Consider the following 7,764-nt stretch of genomic DNA (forward strand, 5'->3'; position numbering starts at 1 on the left):
TTATTTGTATTGTTTGTTTCAGCCGTTATATATGATAGTATAATTTGTTTACATCCACACACACACACACTGCTTATGTGTGATCGTTAGATCATTTAGTTTATGCAAAGTGTTTTACCATTCCTTGATGTCTGTTTTTGTTACATATGTTGGTTAAAACTCTCAAACTTATTTGTTTTTCTGAAATTAACTTATAACCTACTAGTTGCTGTATTTCTCTTAGGATTTGGTAAAAAGATGGGTTAGATCACCATTCCCGTAACGCTTTCCGGAAAAACTATGATATTAGATAGTTGTGTTCTCATGTAATGACATTGTATCTTTGTACTGAAGTATATGGGATACTCTCTGGAGACGTTAAAACGTATGTCATTTTATTCGAACTCTATTCTCAAAGGAAGGCAAATCTAGTGATCTAATCTTTTTATCTCTTCTCTTCATAAAAAAATTCTTACTGTCGTGAACAATTTTTATTTTATTTTATGATATGTTTTCATTTGTAGGAAACTTTTTGGCGAATTCCAGTAAATTTGAACGTCAGAATGCTGAGAACGAGAGTAAATGTTTTGAACAACGCGATCTCGGGAGATTTCACATCTTCAGACTCTTTGGGCAGTACAAAGAAATTAAATCCTCGCTACCAGATGTTGTCTGATCTGGCCAAAAGCAAGGAAGCTTCAAGGGAAGTTCGTGCCGATAACGTAGCAGGGTAAGGTTGTTTATAGCTCTTAAAGTATTTATTTTGTTTTATTATCTTGGATATTAGCGGAATAAATAACGTGTATGTAACCTATGCGTGCATTAACCAGCTGTTATAACCTTTACAGATGCTTTGTAATTGCTTTTCTTCAGGGAAACAAGGCTTAACCTTTACCCCTCGAGACTAGTGTTTTATTATTAGTTTGTTTTAAACAAATTCTTTAATACTGTTGTATTTAATTAAGTGAAAATTAAAGCAATACCTGATGTGATGAACGACTGGAGCCTCATGATATTCCATATTAATGATCCACAGTAATGCCATCTAAGTTTACACTTTCATCACTTATATTTAGCTAATTACTTGCTTATTTAGTTTTATTTAGCTAATTAACTCCTCTGGTGAAGTAAATGCGATTATTATTAGCTTTAAGCTTTATTGATAATAGGAGACATGAAATGAACTTGTGAATCTAATACCATTGTAAAGAACATAAAGTTAGGAACATTGTTAAGTTCTTAAGTATTAAACCCATGTATATTATAAATTAGTCCGTATCAAAGACCACTTCCATAGAAATAGAGAAAATTTGTCTCAGTAGATCAATAAATCTTCAGCAAAAAGTATTCCAAAGTCAGCGATAAGTTTGCCGACATAAACGATTTAATTCAGGGTTCTATTGCCCCCAGTGGACAGAGCGTATAAAATACCTACCGCTTATCTTTGCTCTGAAACAAACAAACATTGTTCCCAACGAGATTGTTTTAATGTTATTATCCACTGGGTTGGTCTTTTTTTGCTGGTAAAGACAAATCGGTCATTTGGTCTCTCAAACGACAGTTTTATAACAGTGGCGTGGGGAGTGGGATGGGCCCATGCCTGTCCACTTTTCAATGTGCCCCATGAAGATGCATCAAAATTATGAAATTGTTTTCGGGAAAATCAGGAGAAAATGGATAAAATTTAATCCAGAACCCAAAAGCTTCCATAGCCCCAAGGCGAGTTTTGATGAATGCTTACTGTGATGCGTGCACCTGTGGTGGACATTTTCTCGTCTTGATCGATGAAATAAACCTTGAACTTTTGACTTTTAACATGTTTGCCTCCTACGCCTCTTGATCAGGTGGATAAGGCACTCGACTCGTAATCTGAGAGTAGCGAGTTCGAATCGCAATTGCACCAAACATGTTCGCCCTTTCAGCCGTAGGTGCGTTATAGTGTAACGCTCAATACCACTATTTGTTGGTAAAAGAGTAGCCCAAGAGTGGTGGTGATGACTATCTGCCTTCCCTCTAGTCTTACACTGCTAAATTAGGGACAGCTATCGGAGATAGCCTCGTGTAGCTTTGCGTGAAATTCAAAAACAAACAAACAAATCAATTTTATGTAGCCAATAGCTACAATGTTTTAAACTTGTATTGTGACTTCACAAGAATGGCATGTTATTAAAATGCATAATGAGTGATATCTACGATACACAATTTCCAAACGGTGGCGCTGTATGCAGCCCTGTTGTCGGAAGGCTAGAGACAAACTTTAAACTGGTTCTTTATTTTGGTGTAATTAACATTAAGTAAAACTGTTTATGTATTAATGAAAATAATAATAATAACAAATAAAACACTTGACCGAATTTGATAGTATTCGACCGATCAATTGATCGACCTGTTTTTACCAGTCAAATGTCCAAACTCACGGAAATGTAGTACATCTTGAATTATGTACGTTAATGGAATCAACATGATATTTTGTTTTAGCGGAAAGGTACATAACATGTTAACTGTGATCTGACCATTACGAAGACTCCTGTCCACAATCTTAGAGTTGTAAGCTTACCGTTGATTTGTGGTGTAAAAAAACTTTTAACTGTTCATGTGTGTGTTACATCTACTCATTGTTCGGTATACATAAATATACTTCACATTTTCTTTAATTAATTACCTAACAGTAGAAAATAATAAAATCCCGGCTATCTTATACTTCTATGTAAACGCTTGTTTCACCTTTCAAAAAAGGAATATCTTCGAATTTCCCCCACGTGCTCATCACACATGATAACACAGATTCATACACTACTGTCTTGTGTTCTTTTCTTAAAATTGTAACTTATATTGAGTTGGTGTGATCTAACTAGTTGTAAATTGACACGTGGTGATAGACTGGAGGCAGAGTGACATATTTCAAACAAGAATATGAAAACTGTTCTTACTGATTAATTAATATAAGTTTTAACTTTGTGAACACTTCCCTCAACCAAACATTATCCAACAGTGTGATTCGTATACTGTTACAAACAACAAAAAATCTTAAAATTAAACCATTTGTTGGGAAAGCAGTTCCGACCTGGTCACTTAATAATCTGGAATTTATGTAGAGGTGTAGGATTGGTTTGGTTTGTTTTGAATCTCTCGCAAAGCTACACGATGGATGTTTGCTCTAGCCGTCCCTAACCACCTGGCTATGATGGGCCGCATAAAATTGAAGGATGTTGTAACACAGTTTAATATCACGAACCTTAAAGACGTTTGGGTGAGTGTATAGCAGGGGCACATTAAACGTATACATTATATTATATTAATATGTAGTACAAAATGTGTAAAAAAACAGTAAGGAATATAGGCTACCACAAAATAAGTAGTTTTTTTATTGTTTAAATCGAACACAGATAATTTTGAAGTCCATTGGTAGGGTCGTCATTTTAAGACTCGCCGCTAATTAAAGGGGGAATTTGGAGCCTAACATTATTCAACTAACCTCGGTTAATGCGCGTGTGTTTACGGTGTTAAATACAGGTATTGCATAGTCTCATCAGTTTTTGACCAGTCGAAAAGTAAGCTGCCAGTTGACTAGTCATGTAACATTATCAATTGAGCAACCTGTCATCTCTGATTTTTCGTGGATTTTCTTCAAGCATTTATGAATTATTATTAATCTTATCATTATAGGCTACAGGACGAATCTAAATGTACCAAAACGTCCAGTAAGGAAATTAGTAGTGACCGAAGGAATAAGTTAAAAAGGTCGTTGGAAGAATCATCTGATGAAGAAACCACATGGTTAGTTAACAAATGTGTTCATTGTGTAATTAGTTACTGGCAAACATGAAGAAACTAAAGTATCAGTTGACAAATGCGTTCGTTGTGTTGTTACTTATTAACTAACTAATCACTAAGTCAGCTACAAGATATTAAGTCACTGGCTAATCGGTTATAACATATCAGTAATATATATATATATATTATATATATTGTCAGTAATTTTGTAATGTTTTCCCAAAAAATTAATGATTTATTTGTGCTTATTGACTACTTTGTATTAAAAACGCCCTCGAAGAATTTATTTTATTGTGAAAAGTTAATTAAATCTAAGAAAACTTCTGGTAATATTTCCTGTTTATTAGTATATGATGTAATGTGGCGAGTTTGAGAGACTGTGTTCAACTGAAAATTGTACAAACTAAGAGATTTTTTAGGTTTGTTCGTTTCGCTTTCTAGATAGTTATCTGTAATGTAGGAAGTTTGGGTAAATACTGAGACTGGAGCGTGATGTAAATGACTAATTTACTGGTCTGATCTAAAAACTGCTGTTTTAAACGCTGTCATCTCGGGAAATTACTTTTACTTTAGTTTTCAGGCTCGTGATCACGGTTTAGTTTAGCTAAGTTAAACAGTAGAAATCGACTCTTGGGGAGCACGTGTGATATTTGATGTTCTTCTTTTTTGATATAGCAGCGAAAGTGTATTTACAAAAAGCAATCGCCTTACCAGCAGCAGGTCGAGTTTTAATGACAGCAGAACAAACGAATCTAATCTTAGAAGTGGCCTGCAGGAACGACCCAGTAAGAAAAGGAGGGTCGTTCGTTTGGAGGAAGAAAGTGACGACGACGACGTTCCTTTATTATACGTTTCTCAAGTACGGAGAGAAGACGAAGAAAACACGTGGCCAATGGTGAGTCTTTACATCTTCAACGAGATAGTGGAGATACTCGACCACCAAGTGGTGAAAAAGAAAAGTGGAATAGCAGGGGTACAGAATACTGAACAAATAATAACACTTTTAATGTTTGTTTTACATTGATAAGTAAATATACAATCAGATAGTTGACTTCGTATTTTGTTAATTTTACTTAAGTCTACAGTTACGTAACTTATTTTAATATTATAAACTCTTTAGGCAATAGTGCAGTTAGCTCACTGACTTCGGATGTATATGTTTAAATAAGGCTATAATTACGTGACTAACTTTTAATTTTAACAATTGTTTAAGCAATGGTTCAGTCAGCTGGTTAACTAAATTTTTAAACCGTAAGTAATAGTGCAGTCAGCTCGCTAACTTCGGATGTAAACGTTTAAGTAAGGATGCAGTCAGCTGGCTAACTTTGAATTGTATTAACTGTTCAAGGGTGCAATGAACTGGTTGATTCCAGATTTGAAGTCGGCCCGGCATGGCCAGGTGGTTAAGGCACTTGACTCGTAATCTGAGGGTCGCGGGACACCAAACATGCTCGCCCTTTCAGCCGTGGAGGCGTTATAAATTAAGGTCAATCTCACTATTAGTTGGTAAAAGAGTAACTCAAGAGTTGGCGGTGGGTGGTGATTACTAGCTGCCTTCCTTCTAGTCTTACACTGCTAAATTGGGGACGACTAGCGCAGATAGCCCTCGTGTAGCTACAAACCAAACCACAATTTAATTATAGGTGTAGTAAACTGATAAGACATCATGCAGTTAACTGACTTGCATATAATGTTTGTTTGATAGGTAATTCAAGTAAGCTAACATCAAATGTTGGCTGTGGTGTTTGTAACTGTAACATCTCCGTTACTGCAGTTAGTTTTATTGAGCGATCTTAGATTATTTCTGGAAGTAAATATTTTATACGAATTTTAGTTTTTGCGGGAATAGCATCGTTTCATTAAACGATATTAAAACCGTTATATCAATATCCAACTTTTCGATACGATATTTTTTTCACTTTTGTATTTTATTGTCTGTAAGAAGGAAAGGCAAAAAGAGACCATATTGTCACATGCTGTATATGAGAGAAAGATCAATACTTTGTCTGCTGTACACGTTTGTTCTAGCTTCCAACTGAACAGCATTCACTCTATACACTACTGTAAAGCCGCTAGGCGAAATGTTGTATGGTAATAATAAATGAAAAAAAAACAAAATGATATGAGTGTATGAAGTCGTCTTTTGTTTTTCGTTTAGTGTTTGTAAGTTCCTGTACACGTGTTCATTTCTCTGTGTAACCTTCGAACATAGGGGAAAAGTCAAATAGCGGTGTCAGTTGTTTATTTTATTGTAACCATTACTTCGTTTCCATGACGTGCCTGTTTCCTATTTCCCTTTGAGCATGTTTTTACTGTTACTGTGCGTCATGTGGTTTGTTCAAATAGTTCTTTAAAATATCAGGTTTTGCCTCAAGCATTAAAAAAAACTCGACAGATGATTGGTTCTTAAATTACACCCTCAGTTGAACTGACTCTCAGTACAAATAAGTTTACAAACTTAATATTTATACAGTCAGTTTCTGTTACATATTTACCTTTTGTCAGTTTCTTTTCACCAGTTATTAAACATTGAACCTGCTTGGAACCAATATCGTGAAAGGTTTTAATATTAACAAGAATAACTGTATTTTTATTGTTGTTTTAGCGCGAAGCTGAAATTGATAAAAATTACTTAAGTCTTACTTTTAAATTCCTTAACAAAGCCAATTAAGACGTGGAGAGGCTATAGGTTAGACACAAGGTAGAAAAAACTAACGATATTGTCTAAAACAGTGAAGGCGACATTCTCATGATTATTCTAATTCTTTCTCAGATGGAGATTAGTCGTAAGTGAAAAATATTAAGTATTGAATTACAACTGCTGTTTCCTTTTTTATGTTGTTATTGTTTTAATTTAATGCTGAGTGCACATCTTTCATTCCAATGAGACAGTAATTGACGTTTGTTTTTCTCTCACTTGCTTTGTATTTCTTCAGTTTCCAATTGTTCATGTGTTAACTTGGAGTGTAACAGTGCTGCTGACGTTGTTTTTTCTTTTGTAATTTATTGCAGTATTTTACTGCCTCGATTTTCATCACATATCCTGTAACCTGTATTTGGTAGAGAATAAGGCAGTACTGAAGAAATACGTGTAATATAAGAATGTTTGTGTGTGTGTGAAAATAACGTATATTTAGTAGGTAGCTTCACTTCTGTTTTACAATGATCTTGAAATATCGGCAATTTGTTTTGTAACGAAAAAGTTTCATGTAAGTGAGTTTTAAGCTTAGTTTTCTTGTAGTTTTATGTCGTTAAATTCATCAACTAATACAGAAAATTTTCAATAAAATTTTATATTCCAAATCTTTCATTTCAGAGCTGATTAATGCAAGTATCACGAACGTGTTAAATTCTGATTCACACGAGGATTCTGACTCTGACATTGGAAAGATTGCTTCTCAAAAAATTGAAGAAGCGCCTGATTGAAAGTGACGATGACGAATAAGCTTATATCGTAAAAGATAAAGGGCGAAATCTATAGTCAAATGATTTATAGTTTTTCAAGCTTTTATTAAAAATATCGAATACCATATATGGAATTTTGTAATCGTTTTAGAAATAAATATTTTACAACTGACTGAAGTCATCTTTCAATTTGTATATAAATACAAACATATATAAATACAAACATATATAAATACAAACATATACCTTTATCTTTCTTATTTATTAAATGTATTCTGTAATAGCTGTACCATTTTAACAATAGCTTTTTACTTAAGTTGTGAAATATTATTCATTGACATATTTAATAATTAATTGTAATGAACCTGTAGTATCATAACTTTTACATATTATATTTGCCAGAAAATTCAAGGTTTCATGCAACACTAACCAACAGGTTAGTTTATTTGCTATTAGAACATGTATGCAAAATATAATGTTTGGAAAAATTACTGTTGATTATTATTCCACAATGAATAAAAAAGTTAATAGATTAAATAATCGAGTCTTTTAACGAAGTATATGAAGTAAAACCCGCAGGCTGTGATGAAATTCGATACTTTAAAC

At 33.8% G+C, this 7,764-nt stretch overlaps 1 protein-coding gene across 3 annotated transcripts in view; it reads left to right on the top strand.

Moving 5' to 3' along the window:
* The window catches only part of LOC143232718 (protein timeless homolog), a 201,229-nt gene extending 193,902 nt beyond the window's left edge, over positions 1–7,327 (top strand). For all 3 annotated transcript variants that reach the window (XM_076468461.1, XM_076468460.1, XM_076468462.1), the window contains one exon: positions 7,070–7,327. The gene's annotated coding sequence lies outside the window, so the exon portion shown is untranslated. The remainder of the gene's footprint in view (positions 1–7,069) is intronic.
* Positions 7,328–7,764: the final 437 nt, after the last annotated feature.

The sequence above is a fragment of the Tachypleus tridentatus genome, chromosome 11 (genome assembly GCF_004210375.1).
Source record: "Tachypleus tridentatus isolate NWPU-2018 chromosome 11, ASM421037v1, whole genome shotgun sequence".
NCBI lineage: Eukaryota > Metazoa > Arthropoda > Merostomata > Xiphosura > Limulidae > Tachypleus > Tachypleus tridentatus.